Below are 22,213 nucleotides of genomic sequence, written 5' to 3'. Positions count from 1 at the left end.
CGTTACCCTCAACCCAGTAGTTTGAGTCAGCAAGGATACAATCCTAAAGGGTCGGATTATTGAAAGATAATGAATTAAGTTATTAATGCAAATTATGGTAGGCCCCGCTTCTGGCGGTGACGTTACCCTCGGCTAAGTAGTCTGAGTCAGCAGGGATACAGTCCTAAATAGCCGGGTTATAGTATTAATAGTAGTTAACTTATGAGGGGGTCAAAGAGTTTGGATCCCCGCCATCCAATACCTATGGGCATTGAAGGAGATCCTACTAAATTTGACCCAGGTCCCAAGCAGGACCTCTAAACGCTGAACAAGGGCAAGACCTTTACCAAACCGTTCCCTTAACCCCCGACCAGGTAGCCAACATACCTCCATATAGACCGTGGAGATATGAATAGTGAAAATCTTTTATTTTATATAGACAGTAAAATAACGCCAAGACACCACGAACAAACGATAAGGAAAGATCACCTTCAACATAAGTTGTCACACCCCCAAAATCCACCTGCGGAGTATCACCGCTTGGGAGTGTGACTGACCAGAATCAAGCCACCAATCATATAGAACATTATATATAATAAAAGTAAATGTCATTAACCAAACCAAATCCATATGAAAGGTGTTCCAAAACGTAAGTAAGTTATCAATGTTTAGCGGAAGCGTATAAATAAAGCCCATCATAATAAGTATCAAATGTCATAAAGTGTTTAACAAACGATCATGATCCAAGCCCACAACGACCAACTCCTCCCTATGCAAGCTCCATGTACCTAACGTCCTGCAAGGCATGTAACAGAGGATCAACAACTAGTTGAGCGAGTTCACAGAGAGTAAATGCGTAATCGTAAGTTCGTATGTAATATGTGGCTCTACTGGGCCGATAGTACGTTCTATTGGTGGGGGCTTCCCATGTTGTATAACCACTAGACTATTCGTAACCATATGTGTTCTTCACAATCCTAGAACAATAGTAAGTATAAGTTCACGTAGGTCTTACGTGAGTATCCTTCACATCCGAGGATAGTAATTAAGTATAAGTATCCTTCACAACCGAGGATAGTAATTTGTATAAGTATCCTTCACAACCGAGGATAGTAGTATGTATAAGTATCCTTCACAACCGAGGATAGTAGTATGTGTAGGTATCCTTCACAACCGAGGATAGTAGTAAGTATATATGTACGTAGATTGCACGTATGTGTCCTGCACAACCGAGGACGATGGTATGGTAGTCTAGTAATGGTGTCAGTACGAATCTATTCAACCATATTCCTTTAAAACCCATTCCCAAGCCCCGGGAATCCCATGCCTTAGTAAGAGTGTGAACTCACCTTGGTTTGCTCGGTATGCTATGTTATGCACTCACAAGTAATCAGGCAAGTCCTATTGTATGCATGTGTAATAAATCAGTTCATGTTCGTATTAATACGCAGGTAATCTATATCGTAAAGCGTTTGACAGTTAACATCATGTATCACATAAGATAGAGTTCTTGGTTACTACGATGATGGTTCTTCAGTAACACAATCAACAGTGTCATCGTGTTTAACGAGATCAACCTACTTAACAAGGTAACAAGTTTTGGCAGAACTCACACACTTAACACAGTTAACACTTAACGCAGTTATCATATGCAACAGGAATAATGACAAAACAGTATTAGTTAACTAACGGAGTTAACAAACAATTAGAGTTCACAACTTAACAACTTATCAGTGGTTTACATGTTTAACTACGTTACATACTTAACAGGATTTCAAGCATAAGATAACAGAGTTAACTATTTACTGAGCTACCATCTAACTGTTTTTACTAAGTGAACAAGGTTAGGCATATACACATTAAAACATCAGACAAAGCTTTGTGCTTGTGGCCAAAAACTCGGACTTATTGACATATATTAAAGAAGTTCGAACTTAATACATGATGTATGAAACTCGGACCACCTTAATTACATGAAACTCGGACCACCTTAATTACATGAAACTCGGACCACCTTAATTACATGAAACTCGGACCACCTTGTGGCTTACAAGGTCGGACAAGTAACAATATGACAAACTCGGACATGGGGGTTTCCTCATGAAACTCGGACCCCCCCCCCCTCATGTCAAAGGTCGGACAAAAAGGAAGCCCACAAACTCGGACCATGAAAGTGTTAAAGGTCGGATATGTTTTGCTATATCAAAACTCGGACTCCCATGTTTCAGATTGAAAGTCGGACCTAGTGTCTCACCTATAAAACTCGGACAAAGTCCACCTTTAAAAGTCGGACCTTCATCATACTAAAGAGATTCGGACCCTATGCTTATATCATAAACTCGGATCAACATGCCCTCTTATTAACTCAGACATTTAAAATCATTAAACTCTGACTAGTGTTTTAGGGTTACAAAACTCTGACATACGAATGTTCATATTCAATTGTGATCGTAGCAGTTACATTCTTGTTTTCATACGAACAGAAACCCTATTTACATACTTTCACAACGCAGGATCAATCAATCAATCGGAACTTAACAACAACCATCATCACAAGAACAATCTATCAAACCTCAACTAAACATCATCATCAATAATTCAGAATCAAATCAAAATCACAGAAATATCATATGAAGGCTAGGGTTTTCACATACTACAAGAATCAAGAATGGATGCAATCAAATAACAAACAATCATTAACAATTACCTTGTATTGATTCTAGAGAAATGAGAGGAATCAAGAGTGATGGATATCTTGCCAATGATGATGGTGATGATTGCTAGAGAGCCAAAGAAATGAAAGTACGTGCTTGGATTCTTGTGAGAGGTTTAGTGAATGATTTAGGGTTAAGTATGGTTTAGGTTTCACTAATAACTCTTTACACCCTTTATTATTATATTTTACAATAGTGCACCATCTCAATTAATTTCACAGTTTCACCACCCAGTTTATGCATTAGACAAGTCTTTCACAAATAACACATAACCAAGCACATTCACACAATACACTTCTTTGTATCAAAACGCTAGAGTTCCATAATGAATTAAGTGCGCAAATAAACCACTAAACAAACAATGAACGTGCAATAAATGCGAAATAGAAATCTTGGGAATTCGAGTTGTCACATTATCCCCAACTTAAAAGAAATTTCGTCCCGAAATTTAGCATGCGGTTACTAAGGAAGCTAGGTAAGTTGTATTGTTTACTGGTTTTCCTGGGGTGTCACATCATCCCCCCGTTGATTTGGAATTTCGTCCCGAAATTCAGTAGTAGTAGCTTCAGCCTCAGTAGTGGTTGCATTGGTCTCGAATAATTGGGGGTACTTTTCTGTCATCTGGTCTTCGCGTTCCCAGGTGTACTCTGGGCCACGTTTGGAGTTCCAACGAACTCGGACAAGAGGGATTCTCTTGTGCTTGAGGACCTTAACATCCCGATCCGTGATTTCAACTGGTTCCTCGACGAACTGCAACCGCTCGTCGATAGTGAGTTCCTTAAAAGGAATTATGAGGGTCTCATCTGACAGGCACTTCTTCAGATTCGACACGTGGAATACATTGTGAACTGCACCGAGTTCAGCTGGTAGGTTTAGTCTGTAGGCTACTTGGCCTATTCTTTCAGTGATTTAGAACGGTCCAACATACCGTGGATTGAGTTTGCCTCTTTTACCAAAACTAACCACACCCTTCCAGGGTGAAACTTTGAGTAAAACCCGGTCCCCGACCTGAAATTCCAATTGCTTCCTACGCTTATCTGCGTAGCTTTTCTGGCGATCGCGAGCTGCCGCCATGCGTTGTCGTATCTGTGCAATTCGTTCAGTAGCGTCAACTACCATTTCTGGGCCTGTAATCTAACTATCCCCCACCTCTACCCAACCGAGAGGTGACCGTCATTTATGTCCGTACAATGCCTCGAATGGAGCGGCTTGAATGTTGGTGTGGTAACCGTTATTGTACGAAAACTCCACTAAAGGGAGGTGCTTTTCCCAGCTGTTGCCGAAATCGATAACACACGCCCGAAGCATGTCTTCTAGAGTTTGAATCGTGCGCTCAGACTGCCCATCCATCTGAGGATGATACGCTGTGCTCATGTCTAATCGTGAGCCGAAAAATTTGTGCATCCTTGGCCACAGTTCTGACGTGAATCGTACATCCCGATCCGAAATGATGGAGGTGGGCACCCCGTGCCTCGAAGCAACTTCTTTAAGATAGATGTCTGCGAGAGTGGAGAACTTATCCGTTTCCTTTATAGCCAGGAAGTGTGCAGACTTGGTGAGTCGGTCCACGATCACCCATATAGTATCATTCCCACGCTGGGATCTGGGTAGGCCTGTAACAAAATCCATGGAAATTTCTTCCCATTTCCATTGCGGTATCCTGGGTTGCTGAAGTAGGTCTGAGGGTTTCTGGTACTCTGTCTTGACTCTCGCACAAGTCAAACATTTGCCGACATAAGTTGCAATGTGGGCCTTCATGCTAGGCCACCAATATGTAGTTCTAATGTCGTGGTACATTTTTTCCGACCCTGGATGTACCGAGTAGCGAGACTTGTGTGCTTCATCCATCACAAGTTCTCGTAATCCGCCGTATAGTGGGACCCAAATACGTCCTGTTACATAGTAGGCGCCGTCTTCCCTTTGTTCTAATCGTTGCCTTGAGCCACGCAAATCTTCAGCCTTTACGTTTTCGGGTTTCAATGCTTCTATCTGAGCAGCTCGTATCTGTGCAGGAAGACTGGACTAAATCGTAAGCTGTAGCGCTCGCACGCGCTTAGGTAGAGTGTCTTTCTGACTGAGGGCGTCAGCCACAACATTGGCCTTGCCTGGATGGTACTTGATGGCGCATTCGTAGTCGTTCAGAAGTTCAACCCATCTTCGTTGACGCATGTTCAAATCCTTCTGCTTAAAGATATGCTCGAGACTCCTGTGATCGGTGTAAATCGTGCACCTGGTACCGTACAGGTAGTGTCGCCATATCTTAAGCGCGAAAACAACAGCTCCCAGCTCTAAATCGTGCGTCGTGTAGTTCCGTTCATGAACCTTGAGTTGACGAGAAGCGTAGGCAATAACTTTATCCCGCTGCATCAATACGCAACCAAGCCCCTGTATCGATGCATCACAATAGACCACAAAATCGTCTGTGCCCTCTGGCAATGAGAGAATAGGTGCACTGCAAAGCCTATCCTTTAGGTACTGAAAAGCGGTTTCCTGGGAATCACCCCAACGGTAGGTGACACCCTTCTGTGTCAGTAGTGTAAGTGGCTACGCGATCTTGGAGAAGTCTTTGATGAATCGTCTGTAATACCCCGCCAAACCCAAGAATTGGCGTATTTCCGTTGGTGTACGCGGTGCAGGCCAGTTCCTGATCGAATCTACCTTGGATGGATCGACATGAACCCCATCCATGTTCATCACATGGCCTAAGAAGTGGACTTCACGAAGCCAGAAGTCGCATTTTGAAAACTTGGCGTACGGTCGTTCCTTTCGAAAAAGTTCCAAGATAAGACGCAGGTGCTGCTCGTGTTCCTCCTGACTCTTGGAGCAGATCAGGATGTCGTCAATGAAAACGGTGACGAACTTGTCTAGATAGGGTTTGCTCACCCTGTTCATAAGATCCATGAAAACTGCAGGTGCGTTCGTAAGCCCGAATGGTATGACAAGAAACTCGTAATGGCCGCAGCGAGTTCTGAATGCTGTCTTGGAGACGTCCTCATCCTGGACTCTCAGCTGATGATAACCAGACCTTAGATCAACCTTGGAGTAGTAACTCGACCTTTGCAACTGGTCGAATAAGTCGTCAATGCGTGGAAGAGGATAACGGTTCTTCACTTTGACCTTGTTCAGTTCACGGTAATCAATTTCACATCCTGAAGGTGTCATCCTTCTTTTCACCGATAATTAGTATCCAATTGTTCTTGTAGCTCCCCAAGGCGAAGAGATAGGTCGGATAAATCCCTTATCCAAGATTTCTTGTAGCTGCGTCGATAGTTCTTCCGATTCTGGTGGAGCTAAGCGATACGGTGCTCGAGCTATGGGTGCTGCTCCTGGAGCGAGCTCGATTTGAAATTCGACCTCACGATAAGGCGGTAGACTAGGTAAATCTTTAGGAAAACACCTGAGGAAAGTCGCGTACAACTGGATGGTCTTCCAACTTCTGAGCCTTCAAGAAAGAGGTGATGTCAACCACAACACCACTTTTGTCGCCTTGAACTTCGAGAGGTTCTTGACCAGAACGAGGAATGCGAACAATCTTTTCTTTGCATAGGATTTCTGCTTGCTGTTGCTGCTGGCGATTCCGATTTGCAGGCCGTGTGCTCCTGAATCCTTAGCTTCATGGCCCATCTTGAGACACCTCTGGCAACGTCCCTCGTTGCACTAACCACCGTGGTGTCTGTTGCATTAGTTACACATTGGGTGAATTCCCCGATATCCACCCTGCCCCTGACCACCAGAAGTTGGCTGACTCGGCTCTGGTGATCACTATTCTTGCGCTGCTGCTGTGCTTGAGACCGAACGGTAGCTGAACCCTTGCTGGAATACCCATCCCATTTCCGCTTGTTGTCACTAGGAGTAGCGGGAGTAGCAGAAGTGATAGCGGTAGTAATAGTGCTGATACAACTAGGTAGCCTGTTTTGTTCCATTGCTTGATCCGTGAGGCGATGAGCAAGACACTGAATGTCTTGGATATTGTCGAGGTTAGCCGATGTAGCATGGCTCTGAATCTCTGAGGCTAGACCCTTGAGGTACAATTCAATACGCTTGCTTGGAGGGTCCACCATGGTTGGACACAAGATGGCCAGTTCGTTTGACCGTTTCGTATAAGCTTCAATTTCTGACCCCGTCATTTTCAAATGGTAAAGCTCCACTTCCAACTTGTGGATGTCATCACGCGTGTAGTATTCCCTTTTAATGCGTTCTTTGAATTCATTCCAGGGGGTGGCGTTCGCAGCTGCCAACCCTAGTATCTGTACTTGCGCGTTCCACCAGGTTAGCGCGATTCCTTCCAAAGTACCAGGGGCGTACTTGACCCTGCGAGCCTCAGGGCATTCACACATCTCGAATACTGACTCGAGCTTCCCAAACCAATGGAGTAGTCCCACTGCTCCTTCTGTGCCACTGAATGTGCTTGGACGACAGTCCATGAAGTTCTTGAAAGTGCAGACAGGCTGCTGCGCGTTCTAACCCGTTACGCGAGAAAGATAGGTCAAGGTTAAGCGCGAGAGTTGGGTCACGAGAGTAGGATCTATCATCCTAGGATAGGTCTGGAATGGCAGGTTATACCTCCTGCTTGTGCGGCTGCAAGTGCCGCAACAACTTGTTCGTTAATGAGAGCCGTCAACTGAGCTTGAGTCATGTTAACACGTCCAGACATGATCGATCAGTAAAGGTAGCGTAAGTATGAATGGTTCGCGAGTAGTGCGATGACAGAAAAGTGTAGGCACATAGGTGTTCTCAAGCAGTAACAAGTAGTGAGCAAAGTAAGGTAAGCATACTACGAGCAAAGCTCTATGAAATTCTAGCATGTAGGCAATAAACATAAACCTTATTACCTAGGATGTCGAGTGTTGCACGTGGAGCGAAGCGTCGTTGTGGATCGTTGAGAGCACTGTTCTGGTTATAGTCTAGTTTTAATAAAAACGTTTTCCCATATTAAAACCAAGTTCTCTATAACCAATGGCTCTGATACCAATCTGTCACACCCCCAAAATCCACCTGCGGAGTATCACCGCTTGGGAGTGTGACTGACCAGAATCAAGCCACCAATCATATAGAACATTATATATAATAAAAGTAAATGTCATTAACCAAACCAAATCCATATGAAAGGTGTTCCAAAACGTAAGTAAGTTATCAATGTTTAGCGGAAGCGTATAAATAAAGCCCATCATAATAAGTATCAAATGTCATAAAGTGTTTAACAAACGATCATGATCCAAGCCCACAACGACCAACTCCTCCCTATGCAAGCTCCATGTACCTAACGTCCTGCAAGGCATGTAACAGAGGATCAACAACTAGTTGAGCGAGTTCACAGAGAGTAAATGCGTAATCGTAAGTTCGTATGTAATATGTGGCTCTACTGGGCCGATAGTACGTTCTATTGGTGGGGGCTTCCCATGTTGTATAACCACTAGACTATTCGTAACCATATGTGTTCTTCACAATCCGAGAACAGTAGTAAGTATAAGTTCACGTAGGTCTTACGTGAGTATCCTTCACATCCGAGGATAGTAATTAAGTATAAGTATCCTTCACAACCGAGGATAGTAATTTGTATAAGTATCCTTCACAACCGAGGATAGTAGTATGTATAAGTATCCTTCACAACCGAGGATAGTAGTATGTGTAGGTATCCTTCACAACCGAGGATAGTAGTAAGTATATATGTACGTAGATTGCACGTATGTGTCCTGCACAACCGAGGACGATGGTATGGTAGTCTAGTAATGGTGTCAGTACGAATCTATTCAACCATATTCCTTTAAAACCCATTCCCAAGCCCCGGGAATCCCATGCCTTAGTAAGAGTGTGAACTCACCTTGGTTTGCTCGGTATGCTATGTTATGCACTCACAAGTAATCAGGCAAGTCCTATTGTATGCATGTGTAATAAATCAGTTCATGTTCGTATTAATACGCAGGTAATCTATATCGTAAAGCGTTTGACAGTTAACATCATGTATCACATAAGATAGAGTTCTTGGTTACTACGATGAAGGTTCTTCAGTAACACAATCAACAGTGTGAGAGGTTTAGTGAATGATTTAGGGTTAAGTATGGTTTAGGTTTCACTAATAACTCTTTACACCCTTTATTATTATATTTTACAATAGTGCACCATCTCAATTAATTTCACAGTTTCACCACCCAGTTTATGCATTAGACAAGTCTTTCACAAATAACACATAACCAAGCACATTCACACAATACACTTCTTTGTATCAAAACGCTAGAGTTCCATAACGAATTAAGTGCGCAAATAAACCACTAAACGAACAATGAACGTGCAATAAATGCGAAATAGAAATCTTGGGAATTCAAGTTGTCACATTATCCCCAACTTAAAAGAAATTTCGTCCCGAAATTTAGCATGCGGTTACTAAGGAAGCTAGGTAAGTTGTATTGTTTACTGGTTTTCCTGGGGTGTCACATAAGTAACTAGTTATTAAAGTCATTAATACAAAACCAAATAAAAAGTGCAAAAGATTAAAAATAAAAAGTATTATACTAAACACTTGTCTTCACCAAGTGATGTAAGAGACTTAGGCAAACATGGCCTTGATTGTCAAGAACTCTTACGATCAATCTTGGATCCCGAGACGACTCACACACTCTACGAAGGACAATGGATGATGGTGGTGGATGATGGTGTTATGGTGGTGGTGGGTGGTGGATGAGGTGTGAGAGAGGTGGTGTGCCAAGGGATGAGAGAGAATGAAGCCAAGCTCCTCTATTTATAGGCTGAACAGAAGGCTGGACACGGCCCCGTGTCCGCTGGACACGGCCCCGTGCCCGCCTGACACTCTCTCTCCTCACTAATTGTAATTGCGAATTACAATTAATGCGCCTGCTGTACTTTCACCACGCCCCCGTGCTTGCTGGACACGGCCCCGTGGTGGGCAATGGAAGCTTCTACTGGTTTGTCTTTTCTGCTGCTTCCTGGGCACGCCCCCGTGTTCGCTGGACACGGGGCGTGTTCAGACTCTGTTTCTTTCTTTTTGCTTTGGGAGGTGCCGTTGAGGGTCCGGGCAGTCTACTTTTGTTCCTTTTCTTGTATTTATGGTAGAATTAGTGGTCTTTTTGCTTCTTTTGTGATTTTGAGCTCATTTCATCCTGAAAATACAAAAGGAAGACAAAAACACTCTTTTTCCAACATTAGTACTAAAAAAGGGTTAGTTTTATGCCTTAATTGATGTGTTTTATATGTTGCATTTTACACACATCAAATACCCCCACACTTGAACTTTTGCTTGTCCTCAAGCAAAACTCTTTAAATGTGGCTTACACTCCCAAATGGAATAGGTAGAAGAGAAGTTTTTTTAGCTTGTCCTAGAGTGTCGGGAATCCAAGGTTTTTTTATAGGCTTTATTTTTATTTATTTACAATCCTATTCGTTATGATTTATTTTGAACTTTTCATAAGATAAATTACTTATTTGGGCATAGCATGCCTTATTAAAATTCCATTTATATACAAGTTCACATACCTCACGGAAGATCACTCAACACTCGGCCGAAGGTGTATATTTTAGTGAATCACTCGAGAGCGGCACGGAACTTACGTCTTTCCATAGGCTTGCCAAGCAATCAATCCTCCTCCTTTTTAACTTTTTACCTTTGTAAATATCAAGAGGACTTTTTGGGTGAAGGCTTGGGTTTAAAGGTGGGTGGTTGGTTAGTGGTTAGTAAAAAGGGTGAAAAATCGTAACAAGCGTCGGTTTTCGTGAAGTACCTTATTTTTAGTGACTTTTTATTTTGAAGTATTTCTCCAAACAAGCTTTTATAGCTTTTGTTTGTTTTTGACTTCATCATCATTTTTTTTTTTTTTTTTTGATGTCACATGAAAGGGCAAGTTGACGAAAAACCGAGCTTGTTACTAAAATAAAGGGTGAAAAAAAATGAAAAAGGTTTTTGGTTGGTAAAAATGGTTTTTGGGGTAATGAAATGAAAGGTTTAGGCTCAAAGGGGTTTTCTAGGGGGATTTTGGGTAGGTAAAAAAAAATGAAAAATAATGGTTTTGAAAGAAAAATAGTTAGTCCTAATGCCTCCATCATTTACTTACTTGGGTTTAAGTTGGTAAGGACCGGGAATGTATCGTCGTGGCAAGTTCTAGATTTGTAAGGACCGAGCGGCTATTCACACAAGAAACGAAAAATGAGCATTTAATCTAAATATGTGTATTTTTATGCTCAATAAAGGCTCAAAACTCACTTTTGTGGGAATGGGTTTTTAATGTGACCAAGCATATATAATCGAATTTTAAACTAGGCTTGTTATGCCGTTTCATAATTTTCTTATGTTGGTTCTTTTTTTATCACGACGCTATCGGTTGTAAACTTGTAAAAATATAACCTTTTTTAGAACTTGTTCTTCCCAACTTAAACTAAGACAAGTAAATAAAAAAATGAAAAAGTTTTTGAAAAAATTTGGGGTGTTTAGCGGTTCCAATAGAGTTTTGTGTAAGGCTTGTATTTAGGATTTTGCAAAATTTCAAGGTTTTAGCATCCCCCCCACACTTAAATTACACATTGTCCTCAATGTGTCCAAAAAAAATATTTTTTTGGTTGATTAGAATGCATAAAAGTATGTTAAAAAGCAAAGATTTATGTTACTGGCACCCTGGACACGGCCCCGTGTTCACCGGGCACGGCCCCGTGGTCAAGTGCCAGTAACAAAAATTTCAGAATTGAAACAGAAGCCTGGACACAGGGGCGTGTCCGCTGAACACGGCCCGTGTCCAATTACCTGAACTGGGTGATTTTTCTGCAGGGACTCAGCAAGGGGCCGTGTTGGTTGGGCACGGCCCGTGTTGAGCCTTCTGTGATGGAGATTTTTGTCGGGTTGCTCTGTTCTTCGTGCATGGTTCCATTTTTTCTCGTTCCCTTTTTCATCCATTACCACCATGAGTGTGTTTTATTCTGCAAAAATTAAAAGATTAAACTAAACTAAACTAAGGATAGATCCGCGGAATGCCTCCGTGGTGCGCCACGTTTTTAAGGGTCCTTGGCTAGACCCGATTTCTGGTTATATATCTTTTGAGTGGAGTGCCTTGCTTCCCAAGTTACACCGTCGGAGAGCGGCATCCAAGCTTGAATCAATAACCTTCATGTAATTGACTGGGTCGTCGTCCTCTATTTTCTTCCCAACTCCGAACTTCACCTCATCGTCCCCATACCTCAAAGTCAGTGTCCCTTCATTCATGTCTACCACTGCTTGTGCTGTGGCAAGGAAGGGTCTCCCTAGGATAAGGGGGACCTCGGTGTCTTCCTCCATGTCGAGTATGACAAAGTCAACGGGATAAACGAATTTGCTTACCCTTACCAAGACATTCTCCATGACACCTTGTGGGAACTTGACTGATCGATCAGCGAGTTGTATGCTTATTTTTGTAGGGCTCGTGGTTCCCAAGCCAAGCCTTTTGAACATTGATGAGGGCATGAGGTTAATGCTAGCCCCTAAGTCGGCCAAGGCATTGCGAACGGGTGATTCCCCTATTGAACATGGAATCGTGAAACTTCCGGGATCGATTTTCTTTTGGGGTAGTTTATTGAGTACGAGGGCAGAGCATTCTTCGCCTAAATTAACTAATTGCAAATTTTCAATTTTCTTTTTATGTGTAAGGAAGTCCCTCATAAATTTAGAGTATTTGGGCATTTGGGTTAGGACTTCGATAAAAGGAATATTGACATGCAATTGTTTTAACAAACTTTCGAATTTTGCGAATTGCTCATTGGTTTTTTGACGAATTAACCTACCGGGGTATGGAACTCGAGGAGCCTTGGTAGGTTCTGGTGATGGGGGAGAGTTCTTTTCCTGCAGATGTGTTGGCATTGTTTCTTCCGTTGGTGGAGGTACTTCTGCAGGCCCTACGGTGCGGTTTCGTAGTGTGATGAGGTGAACTTGCGCCTTTGGGTTTGTTTCGGTATTGCTAGGTAATGCGCCTTGCGGTCTCTCGGAAAAATTTTGTGCTAGTTGATTTATTTGTTTTTCTATGTTTTGAATGCTAGCTTGTTGATTCCTAAAATTAGATTCTAATTGTAGAAATCTTTCCGAGTTTTTCTTATGAGTGTCGGAGACGAGGCGAGATATAGTATCTTCGAGCCTTTCTCGTCCACCTTGTTGTTAAGTGAAATTTTGTGACTCATTTCTTGATTGCTGAAAGTTTGTTCGTTGGGTTTGTTGGTTACTACTATTGCCGGTTTCCCTCCAACCAAGGTTTGGGTGGTTTCGCCATCCTTGGTTGTAAGTTCCCGTTGGAGGACCCGACGGCCTAGGTCTATTATCAATGTAGTTTACCATTTCTTGTTGATCGTCCGTTTCTTTCATGCAACTCCAATTTTCATGTGACCCACCACACCCTTCACAAGCCATAACCGAGACTGTTTTTGTCATTTCTAATTTTTTTATTTTTGAAGAAAGGGCCTCAATTTGGGCTTGTAAAGAGGTGCTTTCGTCGACCTTATGGGTGCCCGGGGCGATAGACTTATTTCCCCGGGGAGTGTGCCATTGAAAATTGGTTTGAGCAATTTCCTCAATTTGATTATATATTTCGTGTGGGCGTCGATTACCTAAAAGTCCCCCGGAGCTAGAATCAAGTGTCTGCCTAGTGTGTGGCAACAATCCATTGTAGAAAGTGGATACTTGTTGCCATATTGCGAGGCCATGATGGGGACACTTGCGTAATAGCTCCTTGAACCTTTCCCATGTTTCATATAAGGATTCCCCGTCCTCTTGTGAGTATGTGTTAATTTCAGCCACTAATTTAGCAGTTTTAGAAGGAGGGAAATACTTATATAGAAACTTTTGGGCTAGTTCATCCCAGGTATTTACCGATCCAGCTAGGAGGGTGTTGAGCCAAGCTTTCGCTCGGTCTTTTAGTGAGAACAGAAACATACGGAGGCGTATGGCGTCGTTTGATGCTCCATTGATCCGAAAGGTATCACATATTTCTAAGAAATTAGTTATATGTAGATGAGGATCCTCGTCCGCAAGCCCGTGGAAGGTTGCGGAGTTTTGGAGCATTTGTATCAAATGCGGTCGAAGCTCGAAGTTATTGGCTTCGACATTCGGAGCATTGATAGCGGCGCCTAGATTACCTACGGTGGGCGGTAGATAATCCATAAGGGTACGTTGGTCCGCCATTGGGGGTGGATCACCCGAAACCTTCTCTTGGTTTTTGGCTTTTAACCTTTTTCTGAGAAAGCGTTCGGGTTCTTCTAGCGGTTCTTTTATGTCTTTATTGGAACTGGAGCTCATACACTACGTGAGGATGGTGTCGGGTTCCAAGTCCTGCAATATAAACAAAAAAGAATATCGGTCAGAAGGTTCACCACGGCCCCGTGTTGAGCGAACACGGCCCCGTGGTCGGAAATACAGTGATTGTTTTCCAGATCCCAGTTACTAGAAGTTGGACACGGCCCCGTGTTGCACCGGCACGGCCCCGTGGTCAGCCTTCTGTAACTTGAAAAACAAAAACTGCCAGTAACTTTGCTGAGCACGGCCCGTGTCCGACCAGGCACGGCCCCGTGCTGAGCTCTGCAGAAGCTAAAAATCTAAAAAAAATCCTAAAAAAATTAAAGAAAAATAAAAATACGATTAGGCCGTTGATTCCTAACTTTCTTAAAATCCTTGTGTCCCCGGCAGCGGCGCCAAAAACTTGATGCGTGTGTAGTGTGTATATATTTTTGATATATATTTAAGCCCTTTTTACACTTTTAGCCAAGTTTTAAATTTATAAAACACGATATTCACTAACACTAAACACACATATGGGCAAGTGCACCCATCGTGGACGTAGTATAGTGTTGGTAAGATACCGAGGTCGTCCAAGGACACAAGAGCTTTTAATACCGGTTTATCCTCAACGTCTAATCAAATCAAAAAGTTAGAAAAATGTTTTAAACTAAGAAAAATAAAAACTAACTAAATGCTGAAAATAAAAATAAAATAAAAACAGATAGACAAGATGAATCACTTGGATCCGACACGTGTATTAGTATAACCTTTGATTATTTTCGCACTTTTGCACTTGTTTAAGAGATTATCTTAGTTATTGTAGTAGGCCCCTCTTTTGAAGGCGACGTTACCCTCAACCCAGTAGTTTGAGTCAGCAAGGATACAATCCTAAAGGGTCGGATTATTGAAAGATAATGAATTAAGTTATTAATGCAAATTATGGTAGGCCCCGCTTCTGGCGGTGACGTTACCCTCGGCTAAGTAGTCTGAGTCAGCAGGGATACAGTCCTAAATAGCCGGGTTATAGTATTAATAGTAGTTAACTTATGAGGGGGTCAAAGAGTTTGGATCCCCGCCATCCAATACCTATGGGCATTGAAGGAGATCCTACTAAATTTGACCCAGGTCCCAAGCAGGACCTCTAAACGCTGAACAAGGGCAAGACCTTTACCAAACCGTTCCCTTAACCCCCGACCAGGTAGCCAACATACCTCCATATAGACCGTGGAGATATGAATGGTGAAAATCTTTTATTTTATATAGACAGTAAAATAACGCCAAGACACCACGGACAAACGATAAGGAAAGATCACCTTCAACATAAGTAACTAGTTATTAAAGTCATTAATACAAAACCAAATAAAAAGTGCAAAAGATTAAAAATAAAAAGTATTATACTAAACACTTGTCTTCACCAAGTGATGTAAGAGACTTAGGCAAACATGGCCTTGATTGTCAAGAACTCTTACGATCAATCTTGGATCCCCAGACGACTCACACACTCTACGATGGACAATGGATGATGGTGGTGGATGATGGTGTTATGGTGGTGGTGGGTGGTGGATGAGGTGTGAGAGAGGTGGTGTGCCAAGGGATGAGAGAGAATGAAGCCAAGCTCCTCTATTTATAGGCTGAACAGAAGGCTGGACACGGCCCCGTGTCCGCTAGACACGGCCCCGTGCCCGCCTGACACTCTCTCTCCTCATTAATTGTAATTGCGAATTACAATTAATGCGCCTGCTGTACTTTCACCACGCCCCCGTGCTCGCTGGACACGGCCCCGTGGTGGGCAATGGAAGCTTCTACTGGTTTGTCTTTTCTGCTGCTTCCTGGGCACGCCCCCGTGTTCGCTGGACACGGGGCGTGTTCAGACTCTGTTTCTTTCTTTTTGCTTTGGGAGGTGCCGTTGAGGGTCCGGGCAGTCTACTTTTGTTCCTTTTCTTGTATTTATGGTAGAATTAGTGGTCTTTTTGCTTCTTTTGTGATTTTGAGCTCATTTCATCCTGAAAATACAAAAGGAAGACAAAAACACTCTTTTTCCAACATTAGTACTAAAAAAGGGTTAGTTTTATGCCTTAATTGATGTGTTTTATATGTTGCATTTTACACACATCAGTCCAATAATGTGTTACCATTTTTAGGTCCAATGAGAGCCAACGGTTTAAAGGTCCAATGAGGTGAAAGGTTGAATGTTCCAATTGTTAGGAGATTAACCGTTTGAAGAGCAACTATACATGGCCGTTTGAAAGACAAGGCCGTTTGAAGGTGTGGCCGTTTGAGGCCGTCGTTTGAAATATGTAACCGTTTGAGGATTTCAACCGATAGGATAGGCTCTAGTTTAAATAGCTGTCATATCTAGTCATTTGTAACGGTCAGACTTGTAGATACCGAAGTGCTGCCGGTATTTCCTCTCACTGTAAACGTTGTTAAATGAATGAACAAGAGGATTAAAGTGTAGTTCAAGCTGTTTTGTAGTGCGTTTCTTAGTTTCCGCCTCTGAAACGTACGAAAGCTCTTCTGAACGACTCATTAAGGTCGAAAACCGGTCCTACAAGTGGTATCAGAGCTCAGGAAGAGGAGTTCTTGCCATATTCAGCTTGAAAATTTCATTTTCTACACCTTCTTTCACAAAACTGATACTTTTCACGGTTAAAATCGGCTATAACTTTCACAAAATGTGTAAAAGTGCATTTTATCAAACCTTTGGAAGTTTCAGCTTAAAACTCAACGTAAAACTGGTCAAAATGGTCTGAATATTGATGTCCGTTTGAACGAGAACTGTGACTGACCGTTTGAAATTGGTTTCATCGTTTGTAAATCGTCTGTTCCATTTGAAAATTACATCCTATCGTTTGAAATTGGGCATCGTTTGAAATATCGTTTGAAATAGGTTCAGATCGTTTGAAAGTTCACCGATTGGTCCACTTGTCCGTTTGAAACGTCACACACCGTTTGAAAGTATCGGTTGGAACATATCGTTTGAAACCGACATTGTCTGAAAATTGACACACTGTTTGAGAAATTTCATCGTGTTGTGTGACATATTAAATGAGGTTGTTTGTTTGCATGTGAAACATCTTGTTGCCGCCCACTATAAAGTCAAATAGCAACTCATTTTATAAGATCATTCGGCCCACTAAGAATTGTTACACATTTAATGTTTGACGACCCAATCCATGTTTAACAAATTGTCAGTCACTTTCATGATTAAATGAGAAATATAATTTCTTTTGATTTAGTGGATTATAAGGTCTAATGAAAGCTTAAAGTTGTATTGAGAGGTCTTATCAAAAATTACTAAATCAAATTGTTGGTTAGTGGCTGCATGTAAATTGTCGGCCATTGTGTGTTCATTCAAAGTGGTGCATGTGTTGTTGAGGGGTGATCAATTTGGTTAAATAGTAGAGTGCAAGTGAATTGAGAAACTTTGAAGATCAAAACATGGAGTTTGAGGAATTGTTGGCATATGCGTATCATGAATCTCAACAGTATTTTCCGACAAAGCAAGAAGAAGAAACAGTCTCCGCAAAAGAAGTTGTTGAAAAAGTTTCGATTTTTGATGATTCGTCTGATGAAGAAAGTGACAATTATGAAGTGAAAATCCGGAAGCTTGAATATCTTAAACAATAACTTCCATCTGATCAACGTAGTGGAAAGTTATTTTATGCCGATAAAATTGAAAAATTGAAAGAAAAACAAGATGCAAAAAGAAAGATTCAAAAGGCAGACATTATTAAAGAAAAGATCAGAGCTGAGAAGATTGAACAAGTTCCATCTGTCAAGATTGAGAAAGTAGAATCTGAAAAACCTGTATTTGTGAATCCTGAATCAGAGTTAAAGAAAGAGATTGCAGAAAACGCACCTATCTTTGATCATTCATCGGAAGAAGGAGCTTTAAAGGCTGAAGAATCTGTGAAGAATGAAACAGGTTGCTCAAAATGTGACAACTTCAAGACTGAGAATGACAAACTCTTGAAAGATGCGGAAAGTTTAACATCTGATGTCAGGAAGTTGAACAATGAGAAACAAATTGATGAAAAACAGATTCTAAATTTACAGGGAAATTGTGAGAAGTTGAAATCTGGGAATGTTAAACTGTTAAATGACTTAAACAGTTTAATATCAGAAAACAAGGTTTTGAAAGAAAAAGAAAAAGACTTTGAAAGCAAAAAAGAAATCTTCAGAAAATGAAGATTTCTGGATAAAGCTTGAGAACAAAAACTTGAAAGCAAATGAAACGAAATTTCAAGAACTGATAAAAGTTTTGGAACATGAAAAGTCTGTTCTTGAAAACATGAAGAATGAAAATGAAAAATCAATCAAGTCTCATCTTGTAAGAATATCTCAGCTTGAAAATGAAGCTGAAAATTCAAGAAACAAGATTGATGAACTTGAGAAGAAATTGAAAGGTTTTGTGACTTCATCAGACAGTTTGAATTTTCCCTGTCCAAAACCTATCAATTCAGTTCCAATAAATGACGATGTCACAAACTTTGACAATGTCAAAGTTGAAGATTGTGATGAGAAATCTGATGATGAAAATGGAAAAATTGAAAAAGAAAAATTGTTTTTGAAATTAAAGGAAAAGTTTCAGAAAACTGTTCTGCAAGAAAAAGGTGAAGGCTCTAAGCAAAAACCTTTGAAGAAGAAAGTGGAACAGAAACAAAAAATTAAAAATGAGAAAAATGTTCAAAAAGATAATAAAAGTTCATCAGATCGATCATCCAATCTCAATGAAAAATTACAGAAAGTAAAAAATGAAAACTCAAAATTTGTTGGTAATAAGTGGTGCAGGTCGGACCATAGTGCTCAAAAGTCAAATCCAGCAAACATGAGGAAGGAATATCACCAAGCCAAACAATGCTATGATCTGAGCATTTGGTATGAAAATGGTGATTGGTACGATAACAGAGTGTGTTACAGATGCGGTTATCAAGGACACATTGCTGTTAACTGCCAGAGTTGGAGATATGAGACGAGAAGATGCTATAATTGTCAAATCAAAGGTCACATTGCCAGGGATTGCCCAAGGAGATCAAATGAAAGATTGAGGGTTAATTCTCAGAAATTGGCAAAGATTCCGGTCAATGTCAAGCCCAAAGAACAGAAGGTTCAAGAACCTAAAGTTCAAGAAAAGAAAGTGAAGCTTTCTCAGGGGCAAAAAGACAAACTGCGAAAGAAGAGGAAGAAGGCCAGAGAATATCTGGAGAAGATTTTGTCCTCGGGTTCACCCGACAGATCGAATAAGAGTTCTGATGAATCAACTTCCTCGGTTGCAAAGTCAAGCAAGATGAATTCATCAGATACAAATCTGAGGACTAAAGAGGATAAGAAGAAGAAGAAGAAAGTGAAGTTTTCACTTCCCGGCGATGAATTTGACTCATCAAAGTCAGACAAGCCATCTGCAGGCAATGATTCTGGTTCGTCAAAGCCAGATGAGCCATTGGTTGAGGTAAAATTGTCGAAAACACCCAAGGCTTGTCGGGCTTGGGTGGATCTTTTTAAATGAAAAACCTGACTTGCCGGAGATCCCAAGTTGGTAATCGTGGATCATGAATCGGCATCCTTCTTAATCTGTGTTTGAGGTTTTGCAGGACTTGCCGGAGCTCCCAGGTTGGTAAGCGTGGAGCATGAATCGGCATCTTTCTTGAATTTTATTCGGTAACGTCAATCATACAATCGGTAAAGAGGTTTGTTTATGTTGGTGGGTTATAATTACAAGTGGTTAGATAACTTGATTGCATATGGTAAATCAAGGACATTAAGTTGTACTTGTATTTTCCTACAACTGGTTGGAAGACAATATGATGAACCACAACCCCGAACATTTGTTTGATAAATCTACAAGTGATAAAATCAGTCAAACTTATTTTCCGGAAAAACCATTTTGATTAAAACAAACTTAAGTGTTTTGAAATCTAAATGGGAAAATAGTTTGTTGATAGGGGGAGTTCTGATTGTTTATGCCAAGTGAATGGCGAATTGAGGCGATTTGATATCGGTGGTCATGTTTCCGTACAGTTTGTTTTCAATTTTCGTTAATGTGTTTGCATTTTAGGGGGAGTAGAAAATTTCAGAAAATCCAAAAACATTAGAAAATTTGAAAATGCCAAAAACATGATAAAATCAAAAATGAGTTTTGTTGTGAAAAAGAGGAAATGATAGTACATCAGTGGATTATCACAACATGCTAAAGAATTGGAAAGTTTAAAAGTGATAAACAATCTCATTGCGGATGTGTCAGTAGGTTTTTGCACATTTAGTAAATTGAAACGAGATATAAACCTAATTCAAACTTGCTTGATTCGTGGGTAACTATTCTTGAATATATGGGTAACCCCCGAAATCTTGTTTGAAAGGTCCCGTATTCTGAGATACTAGGTCTTTATGCTCAGTGGTATCTGGGGTATTATCCCGGGACTTCTGCTGTATGGAAGTACTGACCTAGTCCCCGGATAATACTTTCTGCAAATGCTTGAAAAAGCGCCGCCCTCAGCAAATCGATGAAACAATAAAATTGATAGTCATTGCTGTTGTAAAAAAGATCCTCTAAAGGGGACCCACCAAAAGTCGAGCCGTCATCTCTCTACTGAACGGAAGTTCTGACCTGAGCTCTCACGGTTTCGCACCTAACCCCTTTACAGATATCATCTGTGGTATACTCACCTGTAAGACTGAATATTGGGATCTGGATACAGGAGTATATTCGAGTGGAGTGATACACAATCAAGTTTAAGTTTCTAAAACACTAATATCGTATCTCGAATCGATTGAAATTTGTGTGAAAATTTAAAGTGGACCAATATACTGACAATCTAGGTAAATTGTTTAGAACTGAGTATGTTTAAAGCTTAATGGTGTTAGTGATTTGTCACAAAACTGATATGACCCTCTTACACAAACTCACAAAAATATTGTTTGTAAATATTTTGTTTTTCTCTGCATTTCATTTTTATACATTCAAAAATCCAAAAAGATTTTTAGTGTGTTTTAGCATAAATTTTGAAAAATTCAAAAAGATTTTCGACAACTGGTGTTGGAGAGCTAATTTTCAAAATTCCGAGTGCTAAACATGATGAACAGATGGTTTGGGTGAATATGTTGTTTTGAAAAATTAAAACATATCTTCAAGTGGTTTATCAAAGATTAACATTGTAAAATCATTCTGTGATTGTATAATTTCTGCGAATGATTCATTATATTTTTACATGTTATCATTAGAAAATTTATTTGGGTAGAGGATGTGCAGGTTTCAAAGAGATAGAGTGCCAGGTTCTGATACCTGAAGACTGTGTGATTTCAACAAGCCAGGCTGCGATCCCAGCATATCGAAAGGGGGAGTCTGAAGGCATCCGAGTAGAGATTGTTCGTAGGGAGTATGTTGATGATGATGAAAAGAGAAGAGAAAGAGTTGAGGATGCTTGAACTGTGAGATATTTCAGAAAGCGTTCAGACTGATAAAGACTGAAGTCATTGAAGACTCGACACTTAAGACTCGTCAACATCTGAGGGGGAGTCTGTTGGTGCAGTCATCTGTCGTCTTCGTACTTATGTCGAGTCTTGGTCTCGTTGCGGATCCGATCAAGCATGACATCACATGTGACATCACCTTGATGACATCACATGTGACATCATGATATATGAGATGTCATGAAACAAAGAAAATATGGTCGCCGTTTAATTATATCCTTTGCATGTCCACATAAGACAAAATCAAGAATGGTCCAATAATGTGTTACCATATTTAGGTCCAATGAGAGCCAACGGTTTAAAGGTCCAATGAGGTGAAAGGTTGAATGTTCCAATTGTTAGGAGTTTGACCGTTTGAAGAGCAACTATACATGGCCGTTTGAAAGACAAGGCCGTTTGAAGGTGTGGCCGTTTGAGGCCGTCGTTTGAAATATGTAACCGTTTGAGGATTTCAAACGATAGGATAGGCTCTAGTATAAATAGCTGTCATATCTAGTCATTTGTAACGGTCAGACTTGTAGATACCGAAGTGCTACCGGTATTTCCTCTCACTGTAAACGTTGTTAAATGAATAAACAAGAGGATTAAAGTGTAGTTCAAGCTGTTTTGTAGTGCGTTTCTTAGTTTCCGCCTCTGAAACGTACGAAAGCTCTTCTGAACGACTCATTAAGGTCGAAAACCGGTCCTACACATGTGGATCCATCCAAGATTGTTGCTATAAAAGACTAGAATACACCAACAACACCAACAGAGATTCGACCTTCTCTTTGTGACAACTCGAATTTCCACGATTTCTATCTTCGCACTTATTACA

At 40.9% G+C, this 22,213-nt stretch overlaps 1 pseudogene; it reads left to right on the top strand.

Moving 5' to 3' along the window:
• Positions 1-13,351: 13,351 nt before the first annotated feature.
• Positions 13,352-13,435, top strand: LOC118485290 (annotated as a pseudogene).
• The last annotated feature ends 8,778 nt before the right edge of the window (positions 13,436-22,213 follow it).

The sequence above is a fragment of the Helianthus annuus genome, chromosome 12 (assembly GCF_002127325.2).
Source record: "Helianthus annuus cultivar XRQ/B chromosome 12, HanXRQr2.0-SUNRISE, whole genome shotgun sequence".
Lineage (NCBI taxonomy): Eukaryota > Viridiplantae > Streptophyta > Magnoliopsida > Asterales > Asteraceae > Helianthus > Helianthus annuus.
This window is presented reverse-complemented; position numbering and strand designations above follow the sequence as displayed.